This window comes from Oryza brachyantha, chromosome 3 (genome assembly GCF_000231095.2).
Source record: "Oryza brachyantha chromosome 3, ObraRS2, whole genome shotgun sequence".
NCBI lineage: Eukaryota > Viridiplantae > Streptophyta > Magnoliopsida > Poales > Poaceae > Oryza > Oryza brachyantha.
The window spans coordinates 11998181-12019951 of NC_023165.2; the positions used below are offsets into that span (position 1 = coordinate 11998181).

The window sequence follows — 21771 nt, forward strand, 5'->3', positions numbered from 1 at the left end:
AACGATATTGCTTGCACGTTTTTTTTATCACACGTCTTTATGATGAGATCATTTTAGTTTCTCTATAGCCCGGGACATGATCCTACATAAATAATTTATGTATATATATAGTTTTTTTTTATAAAATTAAGGGCACATTCTAAATATATTATTGGAATACGGGGGGACTATTTGTGTCATCCTTTCAAAAGTACGATTTCTCAAAACAAACTTGCATGTTAACATTGCTTAGGAAAATTTTTTATCAACCTTTTTTAGCATTAGAGTGGCTAATCGACCAATCCCCGTGTGAACCATCCATTCCCTTTTTTCGCACCTAAACACGCTTCGGGATTTTTTAGGTGAGCACGTAGGCTGGATGAGTGAGATGTCCAAGTCCAATTCGGCGGCAAACTTCCAACTTAGGAACTTCATACACATAAACTTTTGATGTATCCAAAAAATAAATCAATGCATAACCTCTATGCATTTGAAATTTCAAACGAATTAAAAAATTAAAACTAGCCTATTGCAAATAATATTTCGTAAGAAGATGGTAAAAAATATTTTATTGTTGATTTATTATTAATTTGCACTAGACACATGTTGTACATAATGTTGAAGTACAAATATACAACGATGGATATAGGAAAAATATGTATATAGGAAAATTATATGTGCATGTTAGTACATACATAACAGTTTTGTTGGTAATGGTAGTATGTATAGTTGTAACACAACAATCAAAATAAAGTTGTTGTTACTTGTTATTGATGTGAATTATTTTTGATGTGAATTATTTGGTAAAGGGTGATATGCATGATGATGCATGTTTGTATGTTGTAATGTTAAGAATTTAGTAAAGGTCTTGTTAAAATTTTTTTGTTTTTGCTATAACATGTCCTAAATGTCACAATATAGTCACAAAATATTTATCCTATTTTTCCTGTATTTTTTTCAATTTTTTTAAAGTTTTTTTTTCATTTGACATCTCACATATTTTCTTGTTTTTAAATCTTCTTCTCCCCGCGGTTTCCTTACGGTAACCGCGGTTTTGACCGTGAAAACCACATGGGAAACAACGGTCTCCACCGTTCTCATGCGCTGTTCTGGCAAGCACTAGTCATGGTTACCATGCCAAACCACGTGGTAACCATGCAAAACCGTGCGGTAACCGCGATTATCACAAAGATTTAAATTTAAATTTTTGATTTTCAAATTCAACCCGTTTTTACGATATCCGCGGTTACTGTGCGGTAACCGATGCTGCGGCGGCAGGGGCGGCATATACGGTAAGTGAAACCCTGCTCCATGCAGCACATCCCTGCTTCTCAGCAGCATAAATCATAGAAAACTCACCTTTCAGGCCAACCTGTATTTTAGACATACAAGTTACATGCACTTCGTGCACTTGGCACTCCAAATTTAAGCTGAATTTAGTATTAATTGTCAATTTAATCATACTTCAGTCAAATATCAAATAAATTTGTCTCAAATATTAAACATATATCAAATATTACAATTAAAATCGCCGCAAGTAAAAATTTGTTTTTGAATGGAATAAGAGAATTTACTAAACCTTAAAGTAAATATTAAACCCCAACATACGACCAAGAAAATTTTGAATGTAGATCGGACTTTTTTCTTAAATTCTGCTTGCCATAGAATACCTCCATAATTTTACTTAGTCTTTTCAGCAAAATAATTTTAACAGCACAAAAACAACTACAGAATTTTTTATAAAGGAAAAAAAAACCTAAAACAAATCATTCCTACAATTTGGACCCAAAATCTTCCTTTGGTACACCCCGTTCCCTCTCCTCGGCCAATTCTTTCATGTAATCAACAGGTGCGTGCATATGCATGTAACGCACCTACCCTAAGTTGATTTCAGTCAAAGTAAACCACAACCATGTTTCAAAACCTACACGTGTGTTCGAGTGTAAAAAATAGCATTAATGCGAGACTATTTAGCAATATATTCCTTCACATGTTTATGTCCTTCGACCATCCATCGTAGTCCTTCGGATATATAGGTAATATATACACCCACTTTTCATCAAACCTTCGCACTGTAGCGTTAACTAGATCAAAGATATTGAATTATTCAAACTCTGATACCATCCTAGGCCCCTAAAAATTAGGGGCTCTCCCGCTAAGAGCATCTCCATCCGTGTACCAAATAGGTCCCCAAAACAATTTTTTTGGGATTTGTGTTGAAAGCAGACGTCTAATAGAGACCCAATCTCGTTCCTAAAATAATCGTACTCCCGATCATAGCCTAAAAGTGGCTCAAATATGAGGACAAAATCGGTATTCTCAATCTCATTCAATGGAGTCCGTCGCGTGAAATATTGAAGTAGGGGAGTACGAGAATGCCGGAAGGAATGCCAGATCTGTAATGATTTTTTTGCTTAGGTGGTCAACTAACTATTTTTAGGATCTCTTTTTTGGCTTCTATTATAGTAAGGAGTAATTTTTAGACCCATTATTTTTTAAAGGCCTCAAATACATGATTTTCATGGCTTGATTTTTAGTCCTCTATTGAAGATGCTCTAAGCTATGTCACGTTCCCTTCCACAATTAATATGGGGCTACTCAACAAAATAAACAAAATGAAACGTGAGGAGGCAAGGCTCCATAACATCCATGTCTTTGTCTGAATTTTGTGCATAAGAAAGAAGTCACGCAAGCAAGCTTAACTATAAGTCACACTCGAGCAGGGATGGCAACAGGGAATTTCCCGTCGGGTTTTATGTCCCCATACTTGTCCCTGTGAGTTAAAATTTTCCCCATCACCATCCCCGCGAATTGCAACGGGTTAAGAATTTCTCCCATACCCGTCCCCGCATGAGTAATTAATCCCCGTGGGTTTCCCGTTCCTACTTAAACAATATAATATAGTATACATCTCAAATCATATATATAATCCATATTTTATATTAATATAGATGAATATATATTCATTAATCCATATTATAAAAATATTAAATTATTATTTATTGAATATAACAATGAATATAATCCCATGATATGAAAAAATAAACTTAAAACTCATATATTTCTATTAATTAATCGGGTCTCCACGAGAAAGGGGGGGGGCTAGCTACCATACCCACCCCCGTGAGACTCGACGGAGACGTATTTTCCTCCATTTAATTCCCTGCGGGGAACCAATAAGAATCATCCCCGTCTCCTAATAGGAGAATTCCCTGCGGGGAAGCGGGTAACGGAGACCCATTGACATCTCTACACTCGAGTATGATCGCTATTCTGCCTCGGACAAGTAGAAGAAATTGACAACGGAAGAAAAAAGGCGTTTGTAAAAATGTGTCTTCAAGTGTATGACATGTGGATCTATCTGTGTCTATGAAATATGGGCCCAGGGACAAATCTACGAAATACCATGATTGGAGACCTATTTTTCCAATTTTTTCAAGAAAAACAAACTGAGAAGATGGTGATCGACCTAGAGCACGAGGATGAATGAACCTAGGATGCAGATGCAGAGCTGATTGAAAGGGTGACTCATGAACCGATCGATCAGGCATGTGGATGTAACGTTGAAAGCCGGCCACTAGCGTCGTTGAAAGTTCCTCAACAAATCGATTGATTTACATGTGTACGTAAGCTAATTGTCCCATAGGGCAATAGAGAGAGAGAGAGAGACTAGAAAGAAAGGGATCGTGCTGGTCCTATTACTTGAGTTGTACAGCGTCAAGATGGCTGATATATATACCTAGGCCATGTTCAGGTAAGTTAACTTACCCTCTCGTTTTCCATGCGCACGTTTCCCGAACTGCTAAACGGTGTATTTAATTTATAAAAAAATTATAGAAAAGTTGTTTAAAAAAATCATATTAATTAATTTTATATTTTTTAATAATTAATAATTAATTAATCATGTACTAACCTATTACTACGTTTTTCGTATCGGGATAAGTTAACTTACCTCCTTACAAACGAACGTGGCCTAGGTTGGGAAGAATTATATTGCCGTCTGGCTGCCCGCTTACAAGGAGCAAATGCAGCATGAGGAAGCCGGATTATTTGGATCAAACTTCACACTGATTGAGGCAAACTAAAGAAGCACGTACCACATGTATTCGCGTATCTTAACACTGAAAAAATAAATTAGTTATAAATGGAAGCGCATGTAGAGGACTAGAATCTAGTTAGACAGTTTACACCATAAAAGGAGACTAGCCAACTGATGTACACTTAGAGCAAGCAAGTATAATAATAGGCCGTAAGACAGCTAAATATTGAGGTAGAGAAGAGATGAAAAAAGAGAGAAGAAGCGGGCTGTAAGCTTACAACCGACTCGGACGCAAGAACCAAAAAATTTTGTGAGAGACATATGAGTCATGTATTAATGATAAATATCTAACTACCGTATATATGAGCTAATAAAAGACTATAAAAAGTCTTACTAGCTTGCATGCTGAATATTAGTCTTGTTGTTAGTTCACTAACAGTTATAATCTTCACCTGCACTTTAATCATTGCGCGCCAAGATCTTTCTCTTTTTTTCTCCTATTAAAATGAAAATTTCTACATCTTAGAAGGGAGCAACGAGCAAGGACTCTATTATTATTTTATCTTCTTTCCTTAATGGTACACCGTACTATAATTAATTTGCACTTTAATAAATGGACCGTGCTCTTGATCTAACGGTTCATACTCACTCTTAGTAATAAAATATTGTAGGTAGTATATAAAATAATATGTACTAGTATAGAGATTTTGCGAAGGAAAATGTAAACACCCCATCTATCTTTTGGCATTTACTTATGCTTATAAACAAATATTTGAATTTTTAATCTTAAATTTGGAGTTGATTTTAAGGTTTTTTTTTATCATAGTTTATTTTTAGTCTTAATATCTAGATCACTAAGAACTCATATATAAAAAGTTTATTCACAAATTATTTTTTATTTTTAAATATGACATTTGGCTTTTTTGCTTCAAAAAGCGAACAAAGAGATTATTTCATAACACTGCAACACACGCAACACCACCGAGACCCAGGACGTACAAGTAGAAGAAACTGAGGACGAAAGAAAACCAACTGAGAAGACGCGCGGTGATCGGCCGGGAACACGAGGATGAATAATGCATCTAGCTAGGAGGCAGATGCAAGTTGATTGAAAGGGATGACACTCATGGACCGATCATGTGGATGCAGTACGTGTTGAAAGCCACCGGGATGACTTGACAAAACCACAAATCGATTGATTAACATGTGCAACCTAATTGTGTCCCATAGAGCAATTAATGTATACATATAGACAGAGACCAGAAAGAAATTAGTTATAAATGAAAGCACACGTACAAAAATAATTAGTTATAAAAAGAAAGCACACATGTATTAAGTATAGGACTAGAATCTAGGCAGATAGTTTACACCATAAGAGGAGACTAGCCAGCTGAGCTACCCTCCTCAGTTCGCAAACCGTTATAATCGTCACATGCACTTCAATCAGCAACGATAGATATTTCTCTTTTTTCCCCTAATATTTACTTATGCATAAGACAAAATTAGAATTTTTAACTTTAAATTTGAAGTTAAAAAATACATACGTGGAATGTTGAGGTTTTGTCATCTATTTATTTATTAGCCTTATCTTTTATATATATATATATATATCGCTAAAAATACATATTGTGGGATACCTATAGAAGGGGTATCCGTATACTACATGAATACATACAGTCATAGGGGTATCGAATAGAAAGAAGATTATATCTGTATGGTATCAGCCGGAGTTTAGTAACTGTCGGTTGCATGCCACACGTACCGGATCCGAGTTATAACTGAATTAGGATAGATATTAGTCTTATCAGATTAGGACTCTACTATATCTGTAAAGACTACTCCCACGGGGTACGGGGCACCTCGCAGGGGACACAGTCATACACATCCAATACAATCGCTAAGCATAATTAGGGTATTATCTCGCCTAGCTGAGAGCCTACACCTGGTTAAATCGAATTCTTCTTCATCCTAATCATCGTGTTCTGAGCCCAATAGCCACCCTATAAATTTATTGTCGATATCAATCATCGACACATATATAAAAAGTTTATCTATGAATTATTTTTCATTTATATATTTGTTGTTTTTCTTTTGCTTAAAAGGTGAAAAGATGCATGAGGCCCTAAGAGAATATTTTAGAACGCGTACAACACACGCAATACCATCCATAGTACAGGGCGTACACTCCCCGGTACACATGACCCCAGGTAGACTATTCATTTCTAACTAATTTACATCATGTTAATTACTATATTAATCAATAATTACATAATCAATATGTATCAAACCCAAACAATTTTTGTTCTAGGTCCCTTACTGCCAATACTGGTCATGCCTACTCCACAAAAACCTCACACACTAGAGGAGATATCAAACCAATCATGCCTAATTAAGGTCAGTCCTAAGATTAACATATGTATAAGCAGTTTTGTCACGCATAATTAGGTCTTGATCGACGGCATTTATATAGCTAGTCTACCTATCACTAAATACTAACGTGTCCCGAACAGAAAAAATCCGTAGTTATTTTGCTGACAAAAATATATTTAGTATTTCACACCTAAGAATTAGGGTACATGCTATAAGAAGCACATCAAACACGAGGACTTAAGGCTCTGATCCGAACCATCCTTAGCTCTGTCCAAAGACTAGTTGCTCCTACGAGTTTTACATATAGGCAATTTTATTTTCCTTACCGAAGTATCTCTGGTTATCCAAATTTGCACTTAAAAATTTGATATCTTGAGTTACAAAGTAATTAGAGTTGCCAAATTTCATATTAGAAAATATAGTAGTATACGTCATGTCGATACTGTCATTAATTTGTGCCGGTGTTTAGACCCCGCTCAAATAAGTCTAGTCATTTGTGCCGGGGATATTGTGCGGTTGTATACCCGGCACAAATAAGGGTTATTTTCCGGCACAAATGTCCCATTCCGTAGCAGTGAGTATCTCCCATCATTTTCTAAGAAATGGTAAATTTGTTCTTTATATATACTAGTACTCAGGTATAATAGTCACTCAATGTTTATATAAGTATTACCTTCGTATCATAATATGTATATTTGTGTAGTTTAAATTTATCCCTTACATGTATATTTATCTGCACCAGTTGTCACATTAATTACCTCTTATTTAAACCTCAGATAACTCCCCGTGCTAACATATCATTTTTAATAGGGGATATTTAGGTTATCTTTTTTTCTCTAAAGTAGTCTCTCAATCACTAAAAATGTCTTTTATATCGGATGAAAGAAAACAAACAAACAGGAAAAATGGGAACACTAGGATGAATGCAACTATAACAAGATGCAGAAAACAGTCACATCAAGCTTTCCTGCACTAGTACTGCCTACGTCCCAATTTAACTATATTTATGAATTTTCGTATCTAATATTTAACCGTTTGTATTATTTAAAAATTTTATAAGAAAACATAAAAAGTCAAATAAAAATATTATTCATGTTTTATCATCTAATAATAATAAAAATATTAATTATAAATCTTTTAAAGCAAGACAAATAGTCGAACATCCAACATACACAGTGCAAAAATGCACTCTACATGGGACGGAGGTAAAACTTTCTAGCACTCAAATCTTGCTTGCTATGGTTTTATAAAGGGCATGAATTTTTTTCAAAAGAATAATGATTCCAAAAGCATTAGTGGGTAGGTGGTGCGTTTGGTTGGCTACACACCCCTAGATAGGAGATAACCGCTCAGTTTTTAGGTGCGTTTGGTTTATGGGCAAAATTGAATATGGCGGCCACGAAGGAAATATTTCATGAAGACGTTAAATGAGTGTATATGGACAAATTGGCTGAATGAGCTCATCCACCTTCACTAAAATTGATCACTAGTGATTATTCACCTTCATTCGATGATGGCGTGGCAAGCTATTTGACCACACCAATATTGGTGGCATGGCCAAAAGATTCATGCGGTAAAAATATTTTTTCCTGGATGTTAGTAATAAAATTATTTCTTAAAAATATTTTAAAAAATAAAAAAAATTCATTAGACTCGTCCCACTATCATTTCACATTATTTAATGATTTTCTCTATAAGACTAGGTTTCAGGTCTATAAATAGACAGTCTACCACGGCTCTCCTAGCAAATTAATTGGATGTACAATTGCTGGTGCGGACACAACTACATACTAATTGCAGGAACGATCCTTGTAGCTGCAGGCTGCAGCAGAGACCTTGTAGATACATGGCAACTAGCATTAAGGTTGCAATGAACAAACCGGAGGAGAAGAAGGATGTCAATGGCAGCGGCGGCGACGACGTCCCCTTCGACCCCTCCATGTGGAGGGACTACTTCATCACATACACCGCTCCCCTCTCACAGGCAAGAACGGAGGAGTGGATGGGCGCGGGCACAGACGCTCACCGGGGAGGTGCGCCGCACGATGTTCGTCGCCGGCGATGCCAACGACTCGTCGGCGGCGGCGTTGGCGACGTTGGTGGACACGCTCGAACGCCTCGGCTTGGACGGACACTTCCGTCAGGATATCGGCGCAGCGCTGGGGCGTCTCTGTCGCGAGGTGGCGGATTCTGCAGCCTCCGACAAAGACGACCTGCACACCGTTGCCCTTCAGTTCCGTCTGCTCAGGCAGCATGGCCTACGGGTGTCTGCAGGTAATGCAAATACACTTGTTACTCTTGCTCCTTCCGATTAATCACAAATAAAATAAGTATCGTTTGGATTTCATTTATGGTCAAATGGCATGATTTTGACCACTCTATTCTTTTGCATAAAACTAAAAACAGTTTGAATAGAATTAATTTTACAAAAGCTTTTGTTCCCACCGATGTTTTTCTTTGACGGTGTGTTGCCGCTAAAATTTACTTCTGACTATCACACAAGACCTGGAAGTCTTTATGTTACTTTAATGCTGGATCTATTTCTAAGAATCTTAATTGAAAATAGACGTGTCAGTCATTTTGACACTACAACCAGCGAGGTATGAAATAAGAAATCAAAAATAAACCCAATAATTAGTAAATCTCACCTGCGGATCTCGTACCTGATGGGCATAGACATGGGTAAAAAATCTCACCCGTGAGTACTTGCGGGTCGGGTACCTGCAAATATGCGGGTCAGTCGCGGGTACAAGTCTTCACCCATGGTTGCCCGATGGGTACCCGCAATCCTAAAGAAATATAAATATCCTACCTTCATGCAACATGTAAAGTAGTCCATCTCATAGAAAATTCTATAGCATATGTTGAATCTGTGTGTGTTGTGGAGCTTCAGTATAAACTATGAATAACAATAATATTGTTGTGGCCTGTGAATTCTAGACTTCTAACAATATTCATGTGCATGGTGCAAAAAATACATGGTGGACAATAATATGTATGTTAGATGTGACACTATTATTTGATTTAATTAATTGATATACATCATTGCTGGTTGATATGGTAGAAATATGTGCTAGGTTTCAATTAGATCTCTTTGTTCTGATCACTATGATGTGATATTTATCAACACCCACCGGGTACCCGAAACCCGGTAGATACCTGGTGGGCATGGGCGGGTAAAAGTCAGGGTCGCGGGTATGCATGTGGGCGGGTAAACTCTTAACCCACACCTTACCCGACCCGTTGCCATCCCTAGGTATTTGGGACCCAATGAGTATTTGACATATATCTTTTAAGTAGTTGTGAGAAAAGCAATTTCATCTTATCAGTAGTTTCAAATCATAAATACATAAGTCAGGAACTAGATATAATTCACCCTCCAAAGTACCTGTTCTGCAAACTATTTTTATTAAGAGTGAAGTGTACCAGCGGTCCCTAAACTTATGTGCATGTGTCATCTAGGTCCCTGAACTCTCAAAATGCATTTTTGGGTCCCCGAACTTGTCTGGGGGTGTCATATAGGTCCAAACGGGCTCCGACCCACTCCATCCGCTGACGTGGCATGCCACGATGGCGCCTACGAGAAGGGAGAGAAAAGAATAAGGAGGAGAGAGATATTGACATGTGGGACCCACATGGCACCACCAACACGTAGGCGCCACCATGGCATGCCACGTCAGCGGATGGAGTGGGTTAGAGCCCGTTTGGACCTATATGACACCTCCGGACAAGTTCGTGGACCCAAAAATGCATTTTGAGAGTTCAGGGACCTAGATGACACATACACACAAATTTAGAGACAACTGGTGCACTTCACTCTTTTATTAATATAATAATTCTAACATTCAAAATTGTCAATGATCTGGATCGGCAGTAATATATGGGGTGACTAACGAGGCGCGGAGATTGATGGTTAGATAAAGACACGGGGTTACGTACCCAGAATCAGACACTCGATATACGAGATAACAACCTACTCCTTCTTAGCGATTGTATTGGATCAAATATGACGTGCCCCTTGAGGGGAGCCCTTCTCCCCCTACATAGTATGGGATAAAGTTATAAATAGAGACCTAATCTGATAAGATCAAGGCCTACCCGGCCCAAATATGGTAGAGATCAGCAATCTCGACATACAATCTGGATATTTATCAAACTCTTTACCGACCTAGTACAAGATAATATTGTCTTTCTATTCGGTACCTCCTAAGCTATATGGACATGTACAAATTACGGATACCCCTAGTACATGATCCCACAAAAATCAATAAATAAAAGTTCTATCTGTTGCTTTGGAGTCTTGATCTAGTTCTTTTTTGTACAATAGATAAATTTGTTCTTGAAATTTGTAAATAAAAGAACCATTTTTCATAAATTGTAGTTTGTAGTATAATTTAACAATTCCACAATTCTAAACCAACAAGTATGATTTCTGCTTGTCTTGCGGGTCGCAGCCTCACTTAAGTATTCCTTATCAACTAAAAAATAATGTTTAAAATGAAATATCATATCATTAAATTTACAATTAGTAAATACAACGTTTTGATGGTTGGTTGCTGATTCCGCTTGAGAAGTCAGATTTATTCGCTCTTTCTTCAATTTGAAATTTCGCTCTTGGTGTCCAGTTATCACAAGTGTAGATTCAGTACGAATAGCAAACTATAATGCACTTGGTAAAAAATATTCCGTCTTCCCAAAATATAGTTAATTACTATGTCAATTGGAATTATCTGAAGCAGACAGGCACTTTTCAAATACTTGTTGGAGAATGATCAGATCTAGTCTATTTTCATTATGCATATTAATTTCCCTTTCCTATCTGATATAGACGCTGGCGGTTGCCTATAACCGTGTTGGACTCTCGTAGGAACCTCCAAAAACAACAATATGTTTGACAGAAAATCAGTGCATTGTTACTCCTAGAGAAGTAGTTTCCGGCGGAGTGAGCTCTTAGCTAGGCTGCATCGGTTTAAGTTTGATCCCCGACACCTGAGCGAGTTCTCGTCGCCTTGGTAACTGTATCAGCTAGATTGAGACATCTTTGTTTAGGTCTAATATTCTAATCAAACTTATGTTATCATATCAGTTCAATTTGACTACCACACCCCAAATATCGAGATTTTGGACCTACACTAGAGTTAAGCGGATCTCTCGGGACTTCAGCGGTGTTGCTACAGATATTGTAGAACTATAAAAGAGGAGATGTGCCGGGCATGCATATTATTAATATGCATTATTTTTCCTCTGAGGCTATGTATACATATAAAGAGTACAATGGATAGAAATATGAAAGGGATTGGTTATAAGAGTACTCTAAACAAATTAAATCAATTGTATCCTAATATTCCTGTAACAACTATACACATGTGAGTAGTGTGGATACTTAGACCGAAGAAGACACCGGCTAAAAGAGTTAATGATGATAACCCTTTGTACCATAGTCAAGATAACCAGAGCATATGGTCAAGGTAATTGACGTAGCATAGCAACGGACTTCATGATTGATGTAGCCAAAGTCAAGTCGCAAGGTACATGACGGGTGTCATGGTGTGATCATAGGCATGCGGAATGGTGTCTTGGAACATGGTGTGTGAGGACAAACTCGAAGATACTGAAGAAATGATGTTGTACTGTGAAGAATCAGACATCGCACCATGTTTGTCAGTACAAGGGAAGGGAAGGCTCAGGACGAATGCACAAATGGTGGTAAAGATGACAATAGTTGCGACGTTGTGGCCCGAGGGAAATAGAATTTCCACTCCAAGTCAATACAATAGCAAGTGACCACAGACAACAACAATGTAGTCCGAGGGACGATGTAGTGGATGACCGAAACCTTGACATTGTACTCAATGTTGTCTGGTTGAAGAAGTCGTTGTTGTTGGACGTTAATTAGAAGCCAGAGGAGATGTGGAGCGCCAACTGAAAGAGTATGAAGGCCTAGAGGGGGGGTGAATAGGCGATTTAAAAAATAAACCTAAAAAGCGGAAGCTGAGACTTTCGGAAGTTCCGGTCAGTGGCTTCGGAACTTCCGGCCTTCGGAAGTTCCGTTGATCTTCGGAACTTCCGACAGCACCAGATCTAGAATGGGAAAGGAGTAGATCTAGCCAACCAAACCTCAAATAAGCAAACCACCTCCAAGCTTTGCACAAACAGCAACTAGAGTACGCGCGACAACCAAAAGCAAAGCTTAAATAACAAGTTAGAGAGATTTCACCACAAGTGTAGACGGAAACTTTTTACCGAAGTTCTAATTCTTGAGGGGATTGTACTCTCCGTTGAGGAACTCAAACTTGAGTCGGGTTCCACAACCCTTTCCTCGGGGTTGCACTCGTGCACTCTCCTCACTCGAGGTATCTCTTTCCTTTCGGAGGTGAGATCCAACCTTCACAAACCTTTTCCCGGCGCACCACAAGAGCTTCGGTAGCTCGAGGAACGACGCCTAGCTGTCTAGGTGTCCTCAATCACCAAGAGTAACAAGCTAGCAAAAAGATCTTAGGATGAATCTAGTGCTCACGAAATTTCTCACGAAATCAACACCAAGCACTCAAACCAACTCAAAATAACCAACTCTCACACACACAAAATCCAAATCACTTAGATCCGTGGAGAGGAGGAAGTGAGAAAGCAAAGCTCAAAGTGAATCTCAAGAAAACAAATTAGGGGTCTAGATGCACTTTCACCAACAATAAAGATGGAGGTGATGCCAATGTCGAGGAGCATAGAGCTCGACGTGGTAGTGGGCAACGGAAACTCGATATCTGATCACAAAAAAAATAAAAAAAATACAACAGTAGAAAACAAAAGGCACAACCTCTTGGTTGGTTGCACCACTCTAAAGGTCCATGTCATAGCCAACACAACCAAAGTAGACCCACAGTGCTGGCTCTAGAATTTTGAGGGCCCTAGACGAACTCGGTGCAACATACCATTTAGACTAAATATATTTGTCGACGATTGGGGTCGGCAATAAACTTATGGGGTAGCTATCAAGCTCAGAATTCGATGGTTAATGATGAAGAGGGAGAGGGTTTACCTAGGTTCAGGCTCTTGACGTGGCGAGATAATACCTAACTCATGCTTGGCGATTGTATTCCGTAGATGAATCTCTCTTGCCCTCGAGGGGGCACCCCGTACCCCTTATATAATGGGGGAAGGGTTACAAATATGATAGAGTCCTAATCTAGTAAGACTAAGATCTATCCTAATTCGGTTATGGCTCGGGTCTAAAGTACACGGCATGCAATCCGGTATGTACCGGACTAGCTCCTAGCCAACACCGTACAAATATATTCTCCTTCCTGTTCGGTACCCCATTGACCGTACGTATTTGTATAGTCTCCGGATACCCTCGGTATAGGTATCCCACCATATTGTATAATTATTTATGCTCTAAAGTGACACAAATAAATATCCAAGTATTAACGCTTAAGAGTTAACTTCAAATATATTCACAGATCTAAATTTTCATAAATAATGTTGACAATAAATTGAAAACGAAAATAAATAACATTGAATGAAAACATGAAGTGAATCAACAAATAATAATTTATAATTAAAACTTTTTTATTTGTGTTCTTAGCACAATTAGAACACAATGTTGAAAAGTAAAATACAATAAGAACAACTTAAAATCAGCTCTAATTTTAAGTTTTAAAATTGAAATTTTGGCTACGAGAAAAAAGCTAAGTAAAAGATAGAGCTACTAATTTTAACTAATAGATAATCATCATCTAAAAAGTTTTATAAGTTGATTAATCATCTACTTTTTTAGAAAGAATAAATATAAAAATCAAGCCGCATGATCATATACACATAAAATTGGTTGGGCCCCCTTCCGTCTGAGGCCCTAGGCATCGCCCCTCCCACCAAGGCCCTCAGTCGGCCCTGTGTGGTGTTCTTATCGTTTGATGGAATACAATGGCTAAGTGTTGGGTTCAATTGAATACAATTGGGTTGAGTGATCTCGAATTTAATTGAGATACTTGCTCCGTTGGGCATGGTTCTCATTTTATAGTATCAAGGGAATACCATAGTGCCAGGAAGAGGGGATGGATAAAGAAGCCTAATACATTTTTCTAGCAAAAGACAGGTGACGTGACTAGTGGTGCCGAATGTCAGTGAGTGGCCCACAAGGGCTTGTACCCATCTGCTATCCATCATGAATGGGGTGATAGATCGTGACAAGATTAATGAGACTGGACATGGGGTGCCACGTTTTGACACCATCTGCTATCCTTCTATCGCTTTTAATGCGGCCAAGTGGGGCAGAGCGTGTCAAACACCGTGGGTGGCTAACACATGCATGGTAGGTATGTTGGATGCCCCGTGAGACCGTCGTTATGGGACCCCTACTAGGAGTTAATGGTCCTCAAGGGAGCACCATGCAGACGGTCGTTGGGTGTTACACTGCCCCAATGCTAGCTTGCTCTTCAGGGAAGGAGGTTAGGCAGCCCAACTCCTCTCGACGGAGCATGCCCAGGTCGAGGGGACACACCTACTCCTCAAGATAGGGGTCAGGGTGGCCTGACTTCTCCTAAGAGGGCTGAGGCTAGACCCTGAGGCATCAAAAGTTATTTGGTATGGGAACCGTAGTTCCCATAACACCGATAGAGACAGAGAGAATGGAAGGGGAGAGAAAAAAATAAACGACCGTAACCTCCTTGGGATAACAGGAACCTAGCGATGATAACGATGCAAGGAGGAACTCTAGTATAGGTCGTGTAGATCTGGAGGTAGAATATAGCAACGAGGTAGACGGGTGTTAAGCCGGCTGCCTCCAAATATAGAGGTGGAAAAGAGACAAGGCCATTAGTCGGTGGAGCGATATAGGTTAAGTGAACAGTGGCAATGGTGAGAGACGATCATGACCCAATGCCAATAAGGACGATGACCACCTGATCTGTCGATGGCAAGGAATTCTTTATGATAATGGTGATGACTAAATATGTGCCTAGGAATTCTTCATTGATCCTTCAGGCGAAGCTCGCCGACAAACAATGAAAATGGGGTTGGCCACCCCTCAAGATTAGATCCCACCTAGGGGCGATACCATAAAATTGCTCGGTCTGATACCATAAAATAGTAAATCCAAAATAAATGTACTGTCATGGAATCTCCAGGACCAATGAATATGTAGGGTACGATGGATATATATAAGAAAGAAACTGAATATTGAAGGACTCCAAATAAATTGATTTTATCCTAATATTCCTATATACTATAGCACATATACCCTCCGCTTTGATTGAAATTTAGGATTTACCCTAACCCACATGTTAGTGACCTAGATGACTCAACATGCCATTAGAACAAGAGAGCAAATCCTCAAATTTTTTATCTAAATGGATGGCATACGATTCAATCTTTCTATTAGAATGTCTTCGATCACTAACCCAACATTAGTTTGTAGCGGATTAGTTCCTAATGAAGATGCATTCTAGAAAAAAATCGTTTTATTAGTTAAGATACACACAAATTTTTAAGAAGAAGAGAAACAATGGGCATTAAAAAACAAAGATAAACTAACACTATTTATATTTGTAGATGTGTTCGACAAGTTCAGAGATGGCTCTGGTGATTTCAGCCCAAGCCTACTCAATGACCCAATTGGCTTGCTAAGCCTATACAATGCAGCTCACATGGTGACACCTAGTGAGACTAGTCTAGACAAGACCTCGAGGCCATGAAAGGTAAGCTCAAGCCACCAATGGCGAAACAGGTGTCACGTGCCCTCGAAATCCCTCTCCCACGGTTCCCAAGGAGACTTGAGACCATGAACTACCTTGTCGAGTACGAGAAAGAGGATGGACACGACAGCATGTTGCTAGAGCTAGCGAGGCTCAACTTTGATCTTGCTAGGTCTCTTCACCTCAAGGAGCTCAAGACCCTCTCTATGTGAGTTTAAGAGTTTATTCCCTAAGCTTATAGTCAGCTCCATTGTTGCTACTCTTTTAAACATTTGTTGAAGTGTAGTGTAAGTGGATGGAAATCTTGTAGGTGGTGGAGAGAACTTTATGACAATGTGAAGCTAACCTATTCTCGAGACCGCCTGGTGGAGTCCTACCTATGGACTTGCATCGTGTTCCATGAGGAGGAATACTCTCGTGCCCGGATCATATTTGCAAAGGTCTTTGGATTGCAGGCCCTGATGGATGATACCTACGATGTCCATGCCTCCTTGGAGGAGTGCCGTAAGCTCAACGAAGCTATACAGAGGTTAGATCAATGGCTTGTTATCTCATACTATGGTAATAATCATTATGTTGATGAACCGGCTCACATGCATTCTCATACATATAAGTTGATATGCAAATGGGACTCGAGTGCAGTATCTATCGTACCAAAATACTTGCACATGTTTTACATAAAGTTGTTGAGCAACTTTGACGAGTTGGAGGATAGCTTGGAACCACACGAGAAGTACCGCATATCTTACATCAGAAATGCGGTAATACATGTGATTCGTACTAGTGGATTACTTTGAGAAATTTTACTATTATTGAAAGAGTACCCGGAGATATGTACTATTTTTGGCGTAAAATTTTGATGCTGCTAGGTAGCTAATACTTAGTGGTACATTTTTCAAGAACGGTAAAGTTATTCAAACTCTTTAATTAGAATATGTCATGTGAATTAACTGTCTTTTTTCTATCCAATATGTGTAGTTCAAACTCACATCCCAATACTACCTCCATGAGGCACAATGGTGCAACGACAAGTATGTACCGGGATTCGAAGAGCATATGGAGGTGTCGATAATGTCATGTGGCTGCGCGTTGCTGCCCCCTATGCTGCTGATGGGCGTGCACGACGGCGAAGGCGTGGCGACCAGGGAGGTGTTCGAGTGGGTGGCCACCTGCCCGGACGTGATGAAGGCAGGCGCCGAGGTGGCCCGCTTCCTCAACGACATCGCCTCCTACACGGCGGGGAAGAAGAAGAAGGACGCGTGCAGCGCGGTGGAGTGCTACATGGCCGAGCACGGCGTGGACGGCGACGCGGCCGTCGCGGCGGTGGCGGCGCTGGCAGAGCGCGCGTGGAGGACGATGAACCAGCTGTGCGTGGAGATGGACCCGGCGCTGCTGATGGTGAAATTCACGAGGACGTTGGAGGTGATATACCTCGGCGGCAGGGAGAGCTACACCTTTGGCGGCGACCTCAACGGTCTCATCGCCGGTCTCTTCCTCGACGCCGGCCCGTTAAATATTAATGTCTAGACGCCGCGATATGTGCATACGATCGAGCTGCATCCGCATATATATATATATATAGTACGTTGTAGGTTCTACTACAATATGCTCCTCGGGCTTGTTCTTACGATGATCCTCTGATCAATATTTTTTATTGCCGTACTCTTTGTTATCTTTGTCCTTCTCTTTGGAATCAAACAGGAGGGACTATCTAGTTATTCTCTTTGTTATATCTACTTCTATTCTTTAACATCTGTCATCATTTATCTTACATCTTTGAGAGTATATAGTTGTCCCTTATATTAAACATTTATCTTTTGTATAGATCTCTATAACCGTACTTTGATAAGTGTGACGACATACATGTATTATTGGGCCGGAACACCTAGCATAGATTATGTAAACCTATTTCAATTTCTACATAATCTCTAATTCATCTTCACCACTAGAAATCTTTGATGTAGGAGTTATATGTCTACAGTTTTATTATGTAATTACATGGTTTTTATTCCTCCACTTATCTCATTTTGAACTTAACTGCAATGTTATGAACAACAGACTTAGAAATCAATGGTAGTTGAACAATAAAAGGGGCATATCTTAAAATAAATAAATAGATCAAATAGGAGATTACTTGAGGATTACTATCCAAAACCTAAAAAAATATCGTTGATGTATGTTTCATGCAAGTTAATAGAAAAGTCTAATATCCTAACGCACAGAAAAGAAAAATCCGATTTTGTTATGGGGTACAGCTTTCAGCACCAAAACTTTATGCATGAGAACTATTCTACGTAAAATCTTTGTGCATTTGGGATTTCAAACATATTCAAAAAAAATAAAATTGTTATACACGTGAATTTCAAATGAATTTGGAAGCCCACTTTCAGTATTGAACTTTACATCTATAAACTTTTACACGTGAATTTCAAATGAATTCTAAAAAAACATGTTTTCACTTGAAATCATGAAATTTCCACAGGATGCCTAAATTAATGTTTCTTCTCAAAATAATAGAGATTTCATCCAAATATTGAAAAATGTTTTCTCAAAGACTGAACCTTCAATTTTCAGTGTAGAAACTTTGTATTTAGAAAATTAAATGGACGTAGGCTGGAACCATGGCCAGCTAGGCTTCCTTTAGCCAAAGCTACGGTGAGTGAACATCCAAAAGGGGAAGGGCCATTACGTGCACATGGGATAATCCAAACAAGAGAAACCAATACCTGGAATGCAACATATTCATGGAATGAACGGGTGCGCAGATGTGCATGTATTAGACCTACCCCAAATTAATTCCAGTCAAAGTTAACCACAACCAAGTTCAAAATCTAAACATGTGTTTGTGTGCAAAAAAGTAGCATAATTATATTCTCCACTGCCCCCTCCCCCCCCCCCCCCCCCCGGTATGGTGTTGGCGAGCTTATCCTGTGATTTTGAGTGGATTCGAATAATTTGCTTCCCGGATTAAAAGAGATGCAATTTTGGAATGGTTTTCATAAGATTTCTTGTGGAAATTCAGTAAAAAAACATATAATTTGTACAAATGTCAGGTGGCTCATTTTGTATGGAGGTTTAATTCCCAAGATGTAAAATCCCAAAGGGAATTTGCCACCTCTAAAGATAGCCAATGGGGGAGCGAGTATTAAAAAAACTACTCCTTCACATACTTGTGCTCTTTAGTTCTCCATCGTACACCACTGTTCCCTCGCATATAGAGGCCTCATAAGCACCCATTATCTATCGGGCCTTCACACCGTAGTGTCAATTGGACCGAAGATGTTGAACTATTCGATCTCTGGTACCAATTGTAGGATTGTAAGGGTTAGGAGCTCCCCCACTTATAAACTTCCCCATGCCCTTCCACAATGGATATGAGACTATTCAACCAAAGAAACAAGTGAAACATGAGGAGGCAAGGCTCCATAACATCCATGTCTTTGTTTGAATTTTTGTGCACAAGAAATAAATCACACCTGCAAGCTTATATACAGGTCGCACTCGAGTATGATGCTATTCTACCTAGGACAAGTAGAAGAAAGTGATGACGAAGACAAACAAATTAGGAAGATGGTGATTGGCCTGGAACACAAGGATGTAGGCACAAGGAGGCAATTGCGTTCAAAACCACCAGGATGGCTTGACAAAGCCACTAGCGTTTATTAAAAGTTCCTCCACCACAAAGCCTGCAAGTGCTTTGAGACTGATAGATACATATTCTATGTAGGGAAAGTACTGGAAAGCGACGACGAAAAGATAATAAAGTTGGAATACGACTATAGGATGGCAGGCATGGATAGAGCATCTATGCATATGTACTGATCCTATGTGCCAGCTGAAAGATAATCCATTGTGGGCATATGCATGAACCAATGGCTCATATTCGAAGAGAGATGCTGTGTGTGGCTAGACGCATTGAAAAGGCAACTAGGGCTTGAGAAGCCACTAATAGTGCCGTTGAAATTTCTTTTTAAGAGATTGATCGGTTAACATGGACTCCCTAGCTCTATCCTAAAATAAATATACTTATTACTGAATATGACATATTGCATCATTATGAATCTATCGTATTATTATGAATTTACACAAAGTTCAGATTCATCGTAGTAAAATATATTCGTCCAGTTACTAGGTTTGTTTATTTTATGACCGGGGAGCAGCCTATAATATTGTCTCAGGCTCCCAAATAGCAAAATATAGTCAAAAATGGAGAAAGGGATCACATGTATTATTGGGAACACCTCGCATAGATTATCTAACCTATTTAAATTTCTACATAATCTAGTTCATCTTCTCCAGTAGAAATATCTGATGTAGGTAGTTGTATGTCCAAAATTTTATTATGTAATTACAAGGGTTTTATTTCTCTACTTATCTCATTTGAACTTAAATGCAACGTTGTGAACAACAGACTTCCAAATCAACGGAAGTTGAACAATAAAAGGGACATATCATAAAATAAATAAATAAATAAGAGAGTACTCAAGGAGTACTATCCGGAACCTAAAAAAAACATGTCGTTGAAACATGTATGTTTCATGCAAGTTAATAGAAAAGTCTAATATCTGAACGCACGGAAAAATCCGATTTTGTTATGGGATACAACTTTCAGCACCAAAACTATATGAGAACTTTTTCTTCTTAAAATCTTTGTGCATTTGGGATTTCAAACATATTAAAAAAGATAAAACTGTTATACACAAAAAAAATCTAATTCCGATTTGGAATCCCACTTTTCTATACAATATATAAAAGAACCTACTGGTGGTGGTGACAGTGAATCTAGATGACATGTGTGGGCCCGAAAAAGGCTGGGAGGAGGACTGCCGACTGCCGTTGGAGAGGGAGCGATGCCGTCGCCGCCGCCGTCGCCTTCACCGCGCGGGGCGCTCTCATGCCGTGCCACCCCGCCGGCGCGTGGGTCTCCGCCGCCGGCCACCTCCAGCCCGCCATGCCCCTCCGCCGACGGCCACCGGGCCGCCGTCGCCACCCGTGGCCCCTGCCCTTCCGCCGCATGCCCGCCCCTCCGCCGCTGGCCACCAGGCCGCCGCAGCCACTGGCCGCCCTCCTCGCTGGCACGTGCCTGCCGTGCCGCAGAACAGAGAGGGAGGGAGGGAGGGAGTGAGTGAGTGAGTGAGTGAGTGAGAGTAGGGTTAGGGTTTTTAAATGGTCTTTGTGGGCTTTTATTTTTACTGGGCTTTTAAAGTTTATAATGCCTCCTCTTTTTTATTTGTAGTCTGTTTTTTAAGAAAAAAAATAACCAAAGATTACATGTGTTAACTACTCTCACTTAATAATATTTTGAAAAATATAAAATCCCGATGCAAAGCACAGGCGATTTGCTAGTATTGCTAGTAGTATTGAAATTTACATCTAGAAACTTTAACACGTGAATTTCAACTTAATTCAAAAAACATGTTTTCCACTTGAAATCATGAAATTTCCACCGGATACCTAAATATTTCTTCTCAAAATAATAGAATTTTCATCCAAATATTGAAAAATGTCTTCTCAAAACTGAACTTTCAATTTTCAGTGTAGAAATTAACTTTGTATTTAGAAAATTAAATGGACCATGGGCTGGATCCATGGCTTGCCAGGCTTTGTTTAGCCAAAGCTACGCTGAGTGAACATCGAAAAAGGGACGGGCGTTAGGTGAATCCAAACAAGACAGACCAATACATGGGATGCAAC

The 21771-nt window shown here is 39.3% G+C and overlaps 1 pseudogene; it reads left to right on the forward strand.

The window, feature by feature from the left end:
• The first annotated feature begins 8150 nt into the window (after positions 1 to 8150).
• LOC102708045 lies at positions 8151 to 17957 on the forward strand (annotated as a pseudogene).
• The last annotated feature ends 3814 nt before the right edge of the window (positions 17958 to 21771 follow it).